A 19,262-nucleotide genomic window follows, 5' to 3' on the forward strand; every position below is an offset into this window, starting at 1 on the left:
TCTGCAATCTATTAATGGACATCTATGAGAATCTTACAGCTAACATTGTACTTAATGGTCAAAGACTGTTTTCTCCCTAAAATCAGAAACTAGGCAAAAATGTCTGTTCTTACCAATCCTATTCAATATTTTATTAGAAATCTAGCAAATGCAGTTATGTCTAGAAAATGAAATAAAAGATATTTTCCTTTTATTTTCTTTCTAAATGATTAGAAAGAAAAAATACAATCATTCTATCTTGCAATGACACGATTGTCTGTATAGAAAAATCTCAAGAAATCTATTTAAAAACTACAAGAATTAATAATTGGGTTTAGTAAGGTTGCTGTATACAAGAGCAATAGACAAAATTCAATTTTATTTTTATACACTAGCAATGAACAGTTAGAAATTGAGATTTTTTTAAAAAGCAGTAATATTTATGATGGTTTGAAAATGTAATACTTTGAGATAAATATAACAAAAGATGTACAGAATCTGTATGCTGAACGTTAGAATACTTACGATATTAATAACCAAACAATTTGTATCAGAATAGGTAAAGAACTCTCAGAACTCAAAAATCAGAAAATAAACAACTCAATTTGAAAAAATGGGGAATAGATTGAAACAGTCACTTCACTAAAAATTATACACAAATGAGAAATAAGCACATGAAAGGATATTTTTCATCATTAGTCATTAGGGAACTGAAAACTAAAACGACCAGGAGATAGCATTTCACAGCTATTTACTGGGCTAAGATTAAAAAATACCCATAATATCCAGTGTGGATGAGGATGCAGAACAAAGGGAACTCTCATACATTGGTGATAGGAATGCAAAATGGTACAGCCATTCTGGAAAATATTTTGGCATTTTTTTTCAAAAGCTGAGTATATACTTATGCTTAGCTTTTTTAAAAAATGCCAAAATATTTTATGACATAATCATATAACTCAGCAACCTCACTTTTAGGTATGCATATTAGAGAAATCAAAGTTCATGTTCACACAAAAACCTACACATAAATGTTTATAACAGCATTATTAATGATCTAAAACCAGAAGTATCACAGATGTCCTTCAGTGGGTGAATGGATAAACAAACTGTGGTGCATCTACATAATAAAATACTAGTACCAGTGACAAGGATGAACTATTGATACACTCCAGAACTTAGGTGAATCTTCAAATAATTATGCTAAGGTCAAGAACTTAAACTCACAAGATTATATACGGTATGATTTTATTCATATAAAATTCTGGAAATGTTCCCCCTCTACCTTCCAGAAAAAAAAAAAAAAAAGAATAGAGAACAGAACTATGTTTACCAGGGCTTAGGAGTGAAGAGGTTGTGGAAAAAAAAAAAGTGGCAGTAGAAGAGATCTTTCTCGAATACTGCAACTGTTTTGCATCCTCTCTATGGTGATGGTTGAAGAATCAATATATGTAAAAAACTCACAGAACTGTACGTCAAAATTGTGAATTTTACTGTTTGTAAATAGAGTTTCATCTGAGTCATCATCACTGTCTCATGCAGAATTTAAAATAACTCAATGTACTTTCAATTCTATAATATAATCTGTAGTTATATCCTAAATGAAGTGTTTCAATATTTTACTTTTATTAATATATTTTAATATTTAGCTGAGAACTTAATAGATGGCCCAAAGGATAATATGACAACTCATAGCTTTAAATTCTGGTGTTTTCAAGGATTTTAAGCCCCCAGTATCTCTTTTTCATATACTAAATTATCCAATATGCATTTTAATTAAAATGATAATTTATATAAAGTTATTAATAATTTATCTTCAGTAATGCTTTCTTTAAACTAGAATAATATGAAAATTCTTTCATATTCTTCTTAGTATCTATTTCTCCACCTTTCTAAATTTGTTCTGACATATAAACTTTTATTACTACCAGAGAAGACTTAGATGAGAGCTTTACTTAAATTGAGTGGCTGTGCTAATGTTTCTTTGAAATAAAAAAGGTGTACTGGAATGTTCCACCTAAAAAAGCAATACTTTTTCAAAACTAGAAATCAGTATAGTTATATTTTCACAAACTTTTTTATTGCGAGGTTTCAAGACCAATTAGATGTCATAAACTAAGAACCTGAAATTTTGCAAGCTAAGATAGTCTGCCACAGTTTAGATGCCTTTTGCCAGAGTCTCCAATCAGCAAGGTCATTAGTCACAGAGAATTGTAGCTCAAGGAACACATAGTTTTGGGGCTCCGAAAGTAGATAGTATGTGTCAACTTGATGTACAGCCTCCAATTCAACCTATTGGTTGGTCCCCATTCACAGGATACTTATTTGCAGATTAGCAGATAAAAATGGCAACACGAGGCACATGCTGTCTTCGATATCCGCGAGTATAATAAAGTGCTGTTTTGTTTTTGGTGGGAGAAGGGGAGAGGTAAAGAGACAATAGTTTTCCTTTACTGCTGGAGACATCAAGAGTTATAAACCTGCCCACATGTTTCTAAGAGTTTCCTTGGTGAAGTTTCCTCCTCTGAATTTCACTGGAGTTTATCTACAACCCCTACTGATAGAGGTTTGTTAACATGACAATCAGGGCTATACAGACTGAGGGTTATGATTTGCCAACCTACAGGACATCAACTACAGGGTGAAAGCTTTTGACAACATGGGGTAGAGGCTCTTGGGCTAAACCCTAACCCCTCATTGGTGGCAAATAACAGTGGCGTTTAAGTGCCTTAGCAAAATATTGGAAGCCTGGCCACATAAATGCAAATTAGCCTTAGTAATCAGGTGCCAGTGGCTAGGAAATAAGGCATTTGTTGATGCCCAAGGCAGCATACCAAGTGCTATCAATCTGTGCAATGGATTAGGTTCAGTTACAATGTCTGAAACAGCTGGGGCTATGGGAGTAAATACTGATTTAATTGGTGATAATGGCGCTCTAACATTCAGCTGGCACTTTCACTTGCCATATAGGCAGTTGCATTTTTTACCACCCTTGATGCTTTTAAGTCTTTAATCACAGAGTGGCAATTTCTCTTTTTTTTCTCCTGGGATTCTATACTGTTTCTGTTGGAATACCTTGGAGGGAACTGGGGGATGGATTGGAGAGCCACTTAGGTGTTTCCCTAGCATGTCTCTAGGAAGACACAGTACCGATAAATATTTAGAGTCCAAGCATGTGAAACATGAATATCAATTACACACTCAGCAGTGAAAGCCACAACACTGAATTGACAACATAGTCTGCTCCTTGAGGACAGGGACATCTTGGCCCTACCTCTAGTTGGCTTTCTCTTTAATGTGGTTAAGTTTGGATTAGAGGAGAGAGGACAGGGGTCACATAGGGAGACAATGACTTGGCTCCAGTAAGCAAGTCATATTTACTTTCCATTTTGAGTGGTGCAGCAGCTTTGTGTGGCTAAACCAAATGAACCTCCACTGTCTTTGATCCCATCAAAAACCAGTATGAAGCATGAAGGTCATCACAACCAACACCATCAATTACTGCTTTGGAGGTCCTTGAACCACATTGGTTTCTAGTTGGGGTCTCCAGGTTTATGTCCTTTGCCTGACTTGGTCTTGATTCTCATCAAGGCAATTTTTATAAAGGAGTCCACCTTAATCTGGGGTATCTGCTGCCATCTCATCAAGGTAACTTCTCTTAAATTCTTACTTTGTTTCAACATAAGGAATAGGGGAATTTTTCAAAGCAGCAGGGCTGACAGAATTTCTCCAGATTTTCTGAAAACAGTTTCTCATTCTCTAGTGAGTTACTTTCATCAACATTGCAAACCCAATCCAGGGTACTAAGAGTCTGAATAGTAGTCAATGCCTCCTCCATGACTTCTCACACATGTTTGCCTGTCTCAGAGAAATCTCCCCAGACAGGCACAGTCTCTTAAAGAAGCCAGGATCAAGTGAAGACATCTCTGGGACTTCTTACTGTTGCCTTTGAATGGATTTAAGATTGCCGTGATAGACTGTGGGAAGGGCTGGGTCATACACAGCCCAGCTGTTGCCATCTTTTCTTAACAAGCATTGTGCATACCCACCCACCCACCTCAACCCTCATCTCCTGATTGAATCAATCAGAGTTCCAATGATTTGCCTGCTTTTCTCTCCATAATGCTCACAAATTTTCCTCCTTGAACACTTAGTGGGTGTGCCCCTCAGTAACTTGCCTAAAAGGAAACAAAATATTATGCTCATTCAGGATGAATCTTATATTACAATAAGGTGGACCTGAAACTGACTGTGAGACTGACAAAGAAGTCTCCTTGCTCTCCCATAGGCAGCTGTCTTTGAACTAACTTCATGCTGTCCAATCGGCAACCATCTCCCCAATTTCTCCTCATTAACAGGCAATAAAGTGGAGGACCACTTTCTGCACAGTTAGCCATACAATTTGATTAAATGTTTGATATTGATCAGTTTGGTGGGGGCAAGGGAAACACAAAGAGACAGCAGTTTTTCCTTTCCTTTTCCATCTCTGCTATCTTCCCCTCTGGGTTAATATGGAGATAATTGATTCTGTTTTCCTTTTAAATCACACAGACTTCTATTTAAAAGGAATCTGGGAAAAGAAGGAAATCATAAATTTCAATTTCCAGAAGGAAGAATTCACTTTTACCTAAAATAATTTAATCAAAAGAAGAATGAGACAGTAAACTCATGTATTTTTGAAAAAGAAATGTGAGGGAGTTGTTGGATATTGAAGTCTGAGAGGAGCTTAATAGTTTCTAATTGTTCCTGAAATGTCTGGGTGAATTCTGATTAAATTTGCCATAGGCATAGGCATCAATGGAAGAAAGCAAGATATAAGACACTGGACAACTTACAAAGAAAGGTCAGTCTTTCATTTCTCTGCATTTTCTCAGTATGCACATTTGAAATACTTGTTGAGTTAGTTTTGGCATGCTAATGTGGAATAGAACCTCCAGGTTGAAAGCCCAGGCTTGGAAATTTGATAGACCTAGTGGTAAGTTCCAGTCACATCACTTGCTCCTATGGTTTTATAAAAATTTCTCAATCTTTTTACACCAAAATTTCTTTAGCTCTGTGACAACATGTAATTTATATGATCGTTGTGAAGATTACAGGATGAGATAATATATGTGTGTAATTAGTACAGTGTTTAGCACATGAAATTTAAATTAGTGATACTATTTTTATTAAAAGATGATGATCATAACAAAATATTTCTTTGGTCTTACAAGGGTAGATAAATATAGCACAAGATTAACAAGTTTGAAGAATGGTAGCTTCCTACATGGCATAAATTCAGAAGTCAAGAATTCTCTTCCAAATAACTGTTTATAAGACTGATTTCTGGAATTCCATTATTAGAATTTATTACACTGGGATTAAGGTTCAAAAATGCTTTTTAAATATAAAATCATTGGTAGGTGGTAGCATATTACCCTTTTTGGTCAGTTTAATAGTAGGAAACCAGATTTGATTCTACCCTGTCCTGAAAGTAAACAGTCAGGAAAGAGGAGAGGCAATAAGCATTAGGAAGTTATACATAAGAAAGAGTTGCCTCAAGGAGGAGAAATCGGAGAGTGAGGAAGTGAAGTTTATTTAAAGCTAAATTTTACCACCTTCATAATTTAGCCAAAGTTCAACTCTATTTCAGAAGAATTAATATTATAAAGAAATATGCTAGTTAGCCAAAGGATCGAAGAGTTAATAAAATTTCATCATTTTTCAATTAGTGTTTAAACCTTTTAATTCCACATAAGTAACCATAAATTTTGAATGAAATTTTGAATTTTCAAATTGCTGAAGTAATACAAGTTAATTATGTCCTTGTTAATGATCTAGTGCTATGATTTTCCTTCATGCATGCATATCAGGCATGGAGTTTTATTATCTTCCATGGCCTGTTGGGGTGACCCATCTCACTCAGGAAAATTTCTAATTTTTCTTTCCTGCATTAGATTTTCCCTGTCTGCCTTGGTTTAAATGTAGTCTATTTACTAACGCATGAGATTCTTGGTATTACAAAACCAACAAGTTATCGTATATTTTCATGATAATAGCTATTTGTTATGATCTTCAAAGAGTCTTAGGAACTATGTATACAATTCCTCAGTTACTGCAGAAAACATCTCACTATACCCATGAAAGGTATCTACTCTTCCTCAGCTGGAATGCATTCAAAGTATGAGGAGAGCACTCTGGCAAGGCAACTTCTTCTGTTGTTGGGCAGTTCTGAAAAAAAACTCTTTCTTACATGGAGCCTGAATGTGCTTCCTGATTACAATTCTGATTTTTGGCACAGGAGGGAAGAAACCTTTTCACTTTGCCAAATGATTGCCCTTTGAGTAAGCTGCCCTTTTTTGGTCTCCAATGCGCGTGCACACACGCACACACACATCCTCAGTCAGACTTATCTTCATGCTGAATATCTTCGTGTACTCATATTATATGATTTCCAGGATTCCAGGCATTTCACTGCTTGATTTTCCTCCTCTGAAAGGCAAGGTATCTAGGGTGACCATATGTCCTGGATTTCCAGGGACAATCTCCTTGTTCAGATGTAAATAGTAATAATGTTCTCTTTCACCTTTAATAATGTTCTTGTTTTAACAATAAATTGTAATGTGCCTGTTGTGCAAGAAAAGATGAATTGCAAAATAGCACTCACACAAGGCCTACTGGTGTAGTGTTCTGGAACATGCGTTGGTAGTGGATCAGTAATAGATTTGCAGGCACATCTTCCACACCTTCCACAACTGTTCTTTCTAGGGCAGTGCACAGTCATCTATCAGATTTGTTCATCAGACTCCAAGAGAGGGATTCTTGTCTCTTAGGTGATGGACTTTTAAACTGAATAATTTAAAAGTGGACAAGCACTTCTTTAGTGTGTTCGAATCTGCGGTACAAAACTATATGACCTGGCAGGACATTGGCTACAGCCTTACTGTCACCTGGCTGTGTTTCAGGTTGGGCCTCTTGCCTGACTTTTTCAAGGACCTGGGGGCCAAGCATTGCAGTTGACTGTGATTGATTGCCTTAATCACTGGGCTGTAGGCAATTCCCATGGAGCTTTGCAAAAGATCACCTCTTTTTATGTGAGATTAGCTTTCAGAGGGTCAGTCAAGATAACCTTTCCTCTCAATTCTTCCTCTTCTCCCCAAACTAAGAAGCAATGTCTAGGCATTATGAGCTATCATTTTAATCAATAAGAGTTGTGTGGCTAGTCACAGCGTCACTGTGGTTGACACTGGAGGACAGTTAGAAATGGCTGATAAGTACTGCCAGAGGAATTCAGGTTTACTTAAAGTAGAGTAGGGAGGGCCATTAATTTGAATAGCCCTGGAGATATCTAGTTGCAAAGTATAACAGGGTCATTATTTGAACCTCAACATGGAGAATGAGAAAAGACCATCACAGGCATCATTGCTTCCTGGTTTCTTCCAATGACCTGGGACTCTCTGTTATTACAGTGCTATTGTATCCTGGCCCTGATTATACCAGGGATGGGCTTACACGTCCATAATCATGCATTTAAATTCCACAGTCAAGGGTTCCATAAACAATCCCAGAAAAAAAAAAAACAATGGGCAAGAGGAGACCTGGATACCTACTGTTCATGATGTCTTCATGGAATTTTCTCCAAGGGATGCCATCCCAGCAATCTTGTGCCAATATTGCCTTGGCCACTTACCCTTGTGTTGCAGACAGTCACTCTAAATTACACCTCATTTCAAAGATATGAAGGAGAAAAGCAAGTTAGATGGAGGAGACCATTTCTTGTTAGTTATTACCCTTTAAAGTACTTCTTTTGTACCATATCTTCTTACGTATGCAACTATTGCTTAACTGCTATGTGGATAGTGGGGATTTCTCTCTACTTGAACTTGCTCTGGGCTCTTTCACTGGCTTGCTGTGATATTTGGGATAAATCACTTAAGGCTTCTAGTTCTAATATTCTTTAACTATAAAACGAGGAGGTATGGTGCAGGTTCATGACTGTCATTCTTTGAGGTTGGAAGCATGTCTTATTTGTATTTCCCTACTCATCCTCTACATAACACAATATATAGGTATGCTCTGTAAATATTTGCTAGATGAATTAAAAAAAAATAAATGAACACCCCTCACATTTCTTTCTGTTGGTGTTTCTGTGCTGTTTCAACCTGTTGAAATCATTCTAAATCTGATTCTCCCTTTCGTCATAAAAACTAGCTTTCCCTTCTTGGTATCATCTGCAGCTTGAATTATGCCTACCTTCTACATATTCATCTTAGTCACTGATACAATGGTTTAGTAGACTAGATTGCTGTATGCATTTTTATTTGTATCATAGGATAGACGGGAAGTAACAAATATACAAATTGGTCCCTCCATATTCTCCAAAATCTTTATATGTATTAAGAAAACCTATGAAGAAATAGAACATTCAATGGTTTGGACTGACTAAACTGAAAAATTACCAAAAACTGAGGAAATAACTGTTAAGATTGATTATTTATATGGAACATTATTAAAAATTAATTTGGTTCTTGCTTTTAATGTTGTGTTTGTTAACTTTATGTGCCAACTTGATTAGACTAGGCTATGGGATGTCCAGATAGATGGTGAAACATTATTACATTATTTCTGGCTGTGTTTATGATGGTATTTCAGGAAAATATTAGCATTTGAATCAGTACTAAGTAAAGATCTGTTCTCACCAATGTGGATAGGCATTAGCCAATCCATGGAGGGCCCAGATAGCACAGAAAGGCAAAGTAAGAGCAAATTATTTTTCTCTCTTCTTGACCTTGGATATCCTTCTTCTTCTGCCCTTGGACATTGGAGCTCCTAGTTCTTAGAACTTTGAACTTGAATTAAATTCTACCACTGGCTTTTCTGATTCTGCAGCTTACAGACAGTATGCTGTGGTACTATTTGGTCTCTATAACTATGTAAAACAATTATTTTAATAAATTTTCTCTTATATATCTATATATATCCTGTTGGCTCTGTTTCTCTGGAGAACCTGACTTACACAACTCTCTTGGCCAATTCTGAGTCTTAAGGGTGGGAGATAGTGAGGAGAACATTGTTGCTCTGTGTTCTAGTATCCTGATTCTAAAGACACAGCAAACCATTCTTAAATAAAGAAGAAAATAAGAAAAGGAGAAACACTAGCTTTTTATTGGGCTAAATTTGTTTCCAAATGTATAAAATGATATTAGACTATTAGTTAAAATACACTAGAAAGAGCTACACTAGTAGCATTGATCTATACTGCAAGGGGGAAACTCAGATAATTTTTAAAGTTTAACTTGTTATATAGAGGATAAAGAGTGAAACCAATAAGCCTGGAAAGATGCAAGAGAGTTGTCAGCGTCTGAGTCCTGGATGGTATGTCCCACTAAAAAGTGAGAAATATCTTTTATTACATGAGCTTAAGTAAAAGCTTATATTACTATTAAGTGTGAGAGTTACACACACACAGTTCAACAAGTAAAGAGAACAGTTTCTGATACACTTCGTTAATGCAGAATCATCAAATTTGAGGATTGAGAGGGACTTTTACAGTTATCAATTTAGGCAAAGATGTCATAAGAATTGTGCCACTTCCAAATCACATTTATGTTTCTTCTTTTAAAAAGTTATTTCAATTTTTGTGCCATAAGTTATATGATTATGAAATAATTGGATGCTGCTAAAATCTTAGAACAGGAAGAGTTCAGAGTATCTCCTAGTTAACTCACTAATTTACACAACTAAAAGACTGTTCAGAAATTACAGATAAACTTGGGGTCCAAACATAGAACTGTTTTACTCATTCCTTTTAAAAAAATACAGAGATTACTGAATTTGATGTTAGGGTAATTTAGATTGGCAACCCTGCACTTATAATTCTTGTACTTTAAGCTCTGTGTTGTTGGGCCAATGGCTTAAACTTTTAAATGTAACTTCTTTTAGTAAGGCTAAATATGGCTTGCAGAGAGTCAGATGAAACCAAGCAACAATACAACAATGACACTGCTGGTGACAAAGATAACATTTATTTAGCTCTTCCATAGTTATTGTGCAAAGTGTTTTAAACTTGTTTTAAAACTTAATTCTTGGCTGGGCATGGTGGCTCAGCCTATGGGAGACCAAGGTGGGCAGACCACCTGAGGTCAGGAGTTCGAGACCAGCCTGACCAATGTGGAGAAACCCCATCTCTACTAAAAATACAAAATTAGCAGGGCACGGTGGGGTGTGGTGGCTCATGCCTGTAATCCCAGCTACTCAGGAAGCTGAGGCAGGAGAATTGCTTGAACCTGGGGAGCAGAGGTTGCAGTGAGCCAAAATCATGCCATTGCACTCCTGCCTGGGCAACAAAAGCAAAACTCCGTCTCAAAAACAACAACAACACTTAATTCTTACAACAGTCATATAAGATGAGGGCTATGGTCTGCATGTTTGTCGCTGCCCACCTCCCCACTTCCCACAAATTTATATTTTGAAATCCTATTGCCTAAGGTGATGGTATTAGAAGCTGGGTCGATTTGGGAAGTTATTAATTCATGGGGGCTCTGCCTTCATCAGTGGGAATAATACCCTTATGAAAGAATTCTCAGAGAGCTGCCTTGTTCTTTCTGATATGTGAGGACATGGCTAGAAAGCATCAGTTACAAACCAGGAAATGGGCCCTCACCACACCCAAATTTACTTGATCTTGGACTTCCCAGCCTCCAGAATTGTGAGAAATAAATTTCTGTTGTCTCTAAGCTACCCAATTTGTGGTGTTTTGTATTGTTATAGCCACTCAGATTGACTAAAACAGTGGTTGTTATTAGAGTTGAACCTTGGTCAAGGTGGGGGTTAGGAGTGCTGACTCCCTGCATAGTCCAAAATCTGCACATAACTTTTGACACCCCCAAATCTTAATGATTAATAGCTTAATGTTGACTAGAAGCCTTACTGATAACATAACTTAAAAATTCAAGGGGATATATTGATGCAAACTATTATTAGGAGTATTACATTTCATCTGAATGAAAAAGATTTCATGTTTTATGCTAGGAATCCCCACCCAACTGTCATATATTTTGAGGGTACTAAATGAGGTCCATTGGATAAATAAATGTTATGCTTATTAACATCTATATAAGAAAAAACAGAAGCATGACATCTTATTTTAAAATAAAGTTTCTAGAAAAGTTTATTTATGTACATATATATACTCGCATATGTATACATATATTTTTTTCCTGCGTGAATAAAGTGGAGGCTATCAGTGGTCACCAAATATTTATGTGATCTCCTACATTTTCTAGAACTCTGACAGGCAGGGTAGAAAGATGTAATCAATCCTGTCTAATGAAATGTGAGCAGAATTAATGTATATCATTTCTGAGTCAAGTCGTTAAGGAGTAGATATGTCTCCCCCATTTTTATTTTCTCCTGCGGTCATGATCTTGGAGGATATATGTCCCAGATGGTATAACAATAAAATGGAGGAGGGAAACTTGACTTGCATTGAACTTGATTGAGTTGCAGTAAGCCACTGAGCTATTATTATTTATTTCTTATTACAGCATAGACTTGCCGATTCTGGCTAACACAGTGCACTGTGCCTTACTCATAATTATATCTTCCCCTGAAGGATAATATTTATTCACCCAATGAATCTGGTTTAGTACCCTCAAAATATATGACAATTGGGTGGGGATTCCTAACATAAAACGTAATATTTTTTATTTAGATGAAATATAATACTTCTCATAAAAGTTCATATCAATACATCCCCTTGAATTTTTAAATTTTTTCCACATACATAAAAATATAGTTGACCCTTGAACAACATAGGTTTCAGCTGCGCTGGCCCATTTGTACACAGATTTTCTCTGATTCTGCCACCTGTGAGACAGCAAGACCAGCCCCTCCTGTGCCTTCTCCTCCTCAGCCTACTCAATGTGAAGATGATGAGGATGAAGACCTTTATGATGATCTACTTCCACTTACTAAACAGTAAATATATATTCTCTTCCTTACAGTTTTCTTAATAACATTTTCTTTAGCTTACTTTATTGTTAAGTATACAGTATATGATACATATAATATATAAAATATGTGTTAATTGATCGTTTATGTTGTCAGTAAGGCTTCTAGTCAATATTATGCTAGCATAATTTGATAAATGAAAGACCTTTTTGGTAAGTAAGAAATTTCTTACAAAGTAATATGAGTAATACAGTCCAAGTAATACAGTAAGAGCCCATAACTTTATAACTGTCTGAGATACAGATAGGCTAGATTTAATTGCTTGAAGCACTAAAGATAACATTCTTTCCAATCCCTGCATATTACTTCACTAACAAGATGATAGTATTTATTTGGCACACCTGGATAAATAGTCGTGTTTACTCAAGGGTTGGGGTGACTGGCCTGGGAGTTCGGTCTGCCTTAGGTCCTCTCAGGCATACTGGGGTCTAAAGGATCAATATCTTCACCCATTTATGCCATCCTGTTTAGGAAACTTACCTAAAATCATTCTAGCCAAGGGGCCTGATAGGCTGTTTTATGATGCTGGTCCTAGCAAACAAATTGAAATGATTCAGATTCCAGCAAGTGTTTTCCTCCTGATTTAACTGTGCCAATTGAATTGAACAAATTTGACTCTTCAGTTTCTTCATCTGTAAAATAAGGAATTAATCTCTCAGGCCCCTTCTGGCTCAAAAATTCTATAATTCTTTATGAACAAGGGAATATACCGCATGGTATGTGGAGCTAGCACAAATTGAAATGACTATTTTGTAATAATACAGTAAATCTGATCAATGCAGGCAGCTAAACCATATAATTCAATCCCTGAAGTGGGTTTTGTTCAGTTTGGCTGTCTATAGTGATCACATAAATTGAGTGATTAGGTAACCATGGTCTCTGGGTAAGAAGCCAGCAATCTGCAGTCAAGCTGTGGATTCTGAAGGCACTGCCCACATTTCACACAGATCACACACACTCAAGGCTTGTGCATATGGAAGTGCTGTGTATATCAAGCTCATGTATAGAAGTCACCAAGGGCTGGAAAAACTTGATTCACATTCTTACAAAGGAAAATGGTTTAAAACGTATTTAACATTAAACTTTCGAAGTTGATAAAACACTTTGGGACTTGGAAAATTTCTGTTAACACGTTGTTTTACTGTTGAAACAATAAATATTATCTTATTGACTTAACCACTTCTGAACTAGCAAAATATTTTAATAACCCAATTCATTATCATTTCAGAATGAAATTCTGAAATGAAATTCCGAATTCATTATCATTCAGAATTTTGCTGCACACGAGCAGGTTCCATTTGCCAAGGTGTAGCCTGGCTAGTTATTTTACCCAGGTTTATAAGTGATATATATCATTTTGTACTCTTTTCTCAAATTATATTAATAACTCTCTTATAGTTGTCACATATGGCAAAGAGACCAGGAGCATAGCCCCTGTCTGTAGCATTTAATTAAAATGCATATTTTGCTGAAGGATATTCAACATGGATAATGTTTCTCTTAAAGAAATAAAACATATATCCCCAGTTGATTTTATGATCCTTAATTTAAAAATATGAAGTCAGCATGCTTATTTTCTGTACTGACAAGCATATACCACATGTCCCTCTGAACTGTGATTCCCTTCCTCATGCAACTTTCTTTTTCTCCATTAAGTGACTTAAGTCTCTCTCTCAGATAAGACCATGCTGGTACACTGAGAGTTAATCCAGTTAAAACAGTATAACTAAATAATAGAAAAATATTTGCTGCATATAGAAGGAAAATGACATTTGAGAACTCATTTATTAGATTGACGAACTGAGACGTCTGATGCAGTGCTCTCCTGATATGCCTGGCTGGTAGTATGGGCTTCAGTTCCTGGGTTAGTTGACAGATTATGCCATGCCTCATTAAGGCAGACTTAATGCTGACTACATCTGCAGACTCTCTTGCCTTTTTTTGTTTTTCAGTATGAAGAATGTAAAGTGTTTATGAGATTTCTTCTGAATATTCTTTCTGGATATTCAAATAAATGTGGGCACAGAATGACAGTTTCTCATTTAGGCCTCATGTAGTAGAGACAAACTTTATTAACATCCATTCTCGTGGTGTGCCTGCACTCATCTTTTGTTTCTTTATACAATGTTTATCTTTGCTCCTTCCCTACACCCGCCCTATGCTGTAGTCACATTGATTCCCCCCACCTCGCACCTCTCTCTCCCACTTCCTGGTGATGCCTATTCATTTAAGACTGAGTCCAAACCTCTCCTTTGCTCTGAAGGTGGCTCCTGGGGTGATGGCAGTGGTAGTGACTGAGGAGGCCTGAGGAACACTAGCACTCGGCACCGTGTATCATGATTTATGGCCTATACACGTGCCTCGGCACCGTGTATCATGATTTATGGCCTATATTGTCATTTAGCTTTACACCTGTTTATGCTGTGTCTTCATTTGGCTTCTTCGAACTTTATCTTTTGCTTTTATGATCACGCTCTTCAGCTAAGACCATCTTTTTTTTTTTTTAATTTTTTATTTTCATGAAGATTTAGCTCTACTTTGACCATGATATCATTCACTTACAACCTGACCCAGCTCTGGTGCCCCGCTAATGACCTGTGCTTTGTCATTTCACTTCCTAAAACTCTGCTTCTACTTTGGTTCATTATAGGTGATACCTGTTCACTTTGGTTTTCTTGACTGAGGAGGTCACCCATGAGTCTCTTGCTGCTCATAGTTCTTTCCATTGCAGGCTGCTAGAGTCTATGGTGCTTATTTGTATGCAACTAACTTTGAAAGGGAAAGTGGCAAGAAAACTGTTATTTTTGGAGGCTACTGTAGGGCTCACAGTGTGGATTTTTAGTGAAAGTAACTCTGGTGCAATAGCCAGATACAATTAGGTTAGAGACAGGAGCGTGAGATAAGTACAAAGGGTGCCCATGAGGAAGCTCAGGGGTCTCCAAAGTGACTTGGGGTAAATTCTACACAATGGGTGCACTATAAAGAATGACAGCATGTTGACCTTTTTTATTTTGAAATGTATAACTTCTGTGGGAGTCCCAGGTAGAAGATGCTGAACACATTTTATTGGTGTCTGTGAGATTTCTGAATGGCCTATAAATCTGAATCCTAGCATGATTATCAGGCTGATGGGGTAAGTTTCATGTGACCTTGTCTTCTTGTGTTCTTGGAATAAACGTTCACAACTGTTGGATTTCTTAGGACGAAAAGTGTTTACCTGTTGGAAGCTCATGTCCTCTTGGTGGTAAAGTGCTCACTATTGCCTGCAGCATGCTAAGGTTTTGTCAAGCCCTCTGCACCTTGGACTGCACAGTTATCTGGACATGTGCCAGCTTCAAGCGCCATCCTTTCTCTTCCTGCCTTTGCTGCTCTAAGGTAAGACAGATAAAAGCTCTCTGAGGGTCTGAGATAGTTTTTCAAGCTTCCATCCCATGTAGCACAAATAATATACAGATTTTTCAATAAATATTGCTTGATTGATCTAGAGTCAATGACGTGGCTACTGTCTGAGATAAGTTCTCAAATAAAAGTGAGTTTGCCTCCCAGAAATATTTGTGTATATGTATTTATGAATGTGCTTACATATACACAGAACATATACCATAAATGCTATGCACATATACATCTGACCTAAATACTTGCTGCCATAGCCAGGAAGTTAAACTTAGCTTCTTTTTCAGAATTTTTAGCAAAGATGAATCAAATTCTTTATTATCCAGTGCTTATCCAGGAGGCTTTTCCATCTATAACATATGCAGGCACAGTGTTGCTAAGTATAGACAACACTCCTTGTCCCTCCAAAGCATTTGTTGTGTTTTCTGATGTCATGGTACCTCAGCTAAGTACCGCTGAATCATTGCAAATGTGGCTACAGTTGTTGAGTGGTTTCATTATCACCATAGTTCTAATAGTGCCTCTCAAAGGAGAAAATACTTCAGGGCAAAAACATTAAAAAATGAATATGCTTCTATATATAATCTCAGTTCAAAGGTAATATTAGCTATATTTTTGCTTCTGAAGTATGAAATACTATTTTTTTGAGTGGAGAGATTTGGCCTTAAGGCAGTTATATCAAATGATTCCTCTACAGTTGCCATCAGTTTTTACTCTGTAATTATTACATGTCTCCTTGCTGACACAGTTTCTGCTCCAGTAAAACAAATGTGCTTCTTTTGTATATCTCAGATAAGTGGCCTCCAACTTGCACTGTTTTATTCCCACTAGCTGGAATGCCCTAACTTCTTCCCTTCCAATCTTCTTTAAAATTTTGGCTCATAACTCACCTTTTCCTTGTTATCTTTCTGGATTAAGGTCAGACAGATATGATTACCCTAGTCTTCCCAGCACACTCTTAGCACATTCCAGAATGAATACCAACTATGATTGCTTCAGTTTCTGCCTTTTGACCATGACTTTGACACATACACAGTGGCATCTTAGTCATTTAAGATTTGTGAGTAGGATGAGGATGGTGAAGTGCTGATGCGTAGCTCAACAAAGAGGCTTTGAAATATTGGGGGTTAGGTACTTTGGGAGCATCAGGAGAAAGCACCCTTGGAATTCCCTTTGCTGGTGTCCAGCCAAAGTGGCCCTTTCCCTCAAGTGTCTCAGAAAGCCATCAACATTGGTGTGGGGGCCAGAGAGAAAGGACAGGAGTGGATGATTTGTGAACACATGAGAGCTTCACAGAGAATTTTGTCTCTGAATTGATGCAGGTAACAGAAAGTGCCAGCAAAACACAAATGATTAGCTTAAATGTGAGAATAGAGTTGTCCTTACAGGAAATCTACCTTCTCTTGATGTATCAAAATGCCACAGAGAAACAGAGGCTACTTTAGGAGTACCAACTGTATCTCACTTTGCCCATCAAGTTGCCTGACCCTCTTTACCTTGCTATAGCCTTATGTGGGTATAGAACTGTTCTCCACCATGGTGTTTTCCAGACTCTTATGTGAGCAGCATCTACTTTCAGTGTGTCCCTTACCTTATCTAAAACATATCCTATTGTCAAGTATGGAGAAGGTTCTTTCCTTCTACCTTAGGGCAGCAAATCCCTTGGCCTAGCTTTTTTTTTTTTTTTTTTTTTTTTGTCTTGTCCCTGATAGAAACTCCATGGTCTGAGCATGCTTGGCCAAATATACTATGAAAGTTAGAAAAATTCTCTTTTTCCATGCTTGATTTTCAAGCTTATTTATTATTTTACCAATAACTAAACCAAATATCTGCCCTCACTTTTCATGGGGCAATAATACTCAAGGTTCAGTCTTGGAGGTGGCAGGTTAGTAGAAGTCATGAGATAAGGCGCAATTATCTCATGATAATATATTACTATATGTGATCTGGCAATATTGAGATACTTTATAAATATTATAGTGATGTATTTATACCGCAGCATGCTAGGTATACTTTACAATATCATAGTGATACACACACACACACACACACACATATATGTATATCTCACATGTAGGTATTCTTACATGTGTATATGTCCTCTTGATTCATGTAAAATGTGGACCAGTCCATTCAGAACATGCAGCTTGTCTAAAGATTACTAGTTTCTTACATAGTGGCTGAGATTATCAAATTATCTAATTTGTTTGAATGTAGTCAGCTAAACTGAATAAAATTCACTTTGGGGATTAGATTACCTAGTGCTCTGTCTTTGGTGATTAGATCAACTCTATAATTACAAAACAGTAGCTTCATTTGGACTCCTTCAACCCTTCAACACAGTGTCACCATAATACATAGGGGAGTGAAATCTCTTGTTAGTGAAAAATTGTAAGTGTTAGAGCTGAAAGAATCCTTATGGATAATTTAAACCTCTTCATTTACAAGTGAAGAAACTGAGGTTCTCAGAAATGACAATTCAATTGATACAATTAAATTTGACTCAAAACACTTGATAAAAGTCTGAAGTTGTTTAATCAGTGTGGTTGAAGAGAATGTGACAGAGGAGAAAAGGTCTGTGTGTTAAACCACCATCACAGGCCATTGTGAATGCTTTGACATTTCCACTGAAGGAAAGGGGGAACTATTGTAAGCTTTCAGCAGAGGATCAACACAAGGCAACTTATATTTAAAAGGATCATTTTAGTTGCTGTGTTGAATGGATTAAGGGGGTTAAGAGTAAAGGCAGGAGGTTAGATGGCTATTGCAGGAATCCGGGGGAGAGAGATGCTAGCTCAGATCTGAGTAATAGAGTAGAAGTCATGGGCAAAATAATATGTTTTGGATGTATTTGGAAGGTGAAGTCAACAGGATTTCCTGGAAGACTGAATATAGAATATAAGAAAAATAAAGGAACCAGGAATTAAACCCACCAAGGATTTTGACCTGAAAACCAAGAGAATAGAACTGTCATTTAATAAGACAGGGAAGGCTATAGGTGAACAAGTTTTACGGTAAGAGATCAAGAGTTCAATTTTGGACACGTTGAATTGGCGATATTTTTAAGACATCTAAGTGGAAATGTCAGTAGGTGGTTGCATATATGAATCTGGAAAATGAAAGGATATTCTTATAAAAGATGTAAATGTGAGAGATTCTGGCATAGATATGTAATTTAAAACTGAGGCAAAATGTGATTACTTGGGGACTGTATTAGTTTGACAGGGAGGTCATAACAAACTACCACAACCTGGGTGGCTCAAACAACAGAAATTTATTGTCTCACAGCTCTGGAGGCTCGAAGCTGGAGATTAAGGTGTCAGAGGGATGGGTTCTTTGAAGGCTATGAGGGAGAATCAAGTATCTGTTTTATACCTCTCTCCCAGCTTCTGGTGTTTGCTGACAATCTTTGGAGTTCTTTGGCTTATAGATGCATCACCCTAATCTCTGTCTTCAGGTTCACATGGTGCTCTCCTTGTGTGGGTGTCTGTGTCTGAATTTCCCCTTTTAAAAGGATACCATTTATATTGGATTAGGGGTCCACTCTATTCCAGTATAGCCTAATTTTAACGGATTACATCTGCACCAACCTTGTTTTCAAATAAAGTCACATTCTGAGATAGATGGGGTTAGGAGTTCAACATGTGAATTTTGAGGGAACTCAACTCAACCGAGGAACCAACCATAGATTTTTTAAAAGAGAAAAGAGGCCCAAGCATGGAGTCTTTGCACTTCGCCTTTAGAAGCCCAGGGTGAGAGGAGAAACTAGGAAAGGAGACTGAAAATTAGTGATCAGAGAGGTGGGAGAAAAAACTAGAGATTTTTGTCCTAGAATCAAGGGAGAAAGTGGAGCTTACATTCTTTATATTACGGTTAATTAGCCAATATCAATTCATACC

General features: G+C 37.0%; 1 long non-coding RNA gene across 1 annotated transcript in view; it reads left to right on the top strand.

Annotated features, from left to right (window-relative positions):
- Positions 1 to 4,023: 4,023 nt before the first annotated feature.
- The window catches only part of LOC105470418 (uncharacterized), a 122,535-nt gene continuing 107,296 nt past the window's right edge, over positions 4,024 to 19,262 (top strand). Inside the window, exon 1 of the long non-coding RNA XR_011620365.1 lies at positions 4,024 to 4,822. This is a non-coding gene — a long non-coding RNA (uncharacterized lncRNA). The remainder of the gene's footprint in view (positions 4,823 to 19,262) is intronic.

This window comes from Macaca nemestrina, chromosome 2 (assembly GCF_043159975.1).
Source record: "Macaca nemestrina isolate mMacNem1 chromosome 2, mMacNem.hap1, whole genome shotgun sequence".
In the NCBI taxonomy this organism is placed as follows: domain Eukaryota; kingdom Metazoa; phylum Chordata; class Mammalia; order Primates; family Cercopithecidae; genus Macaca; species Macaca nemestrina.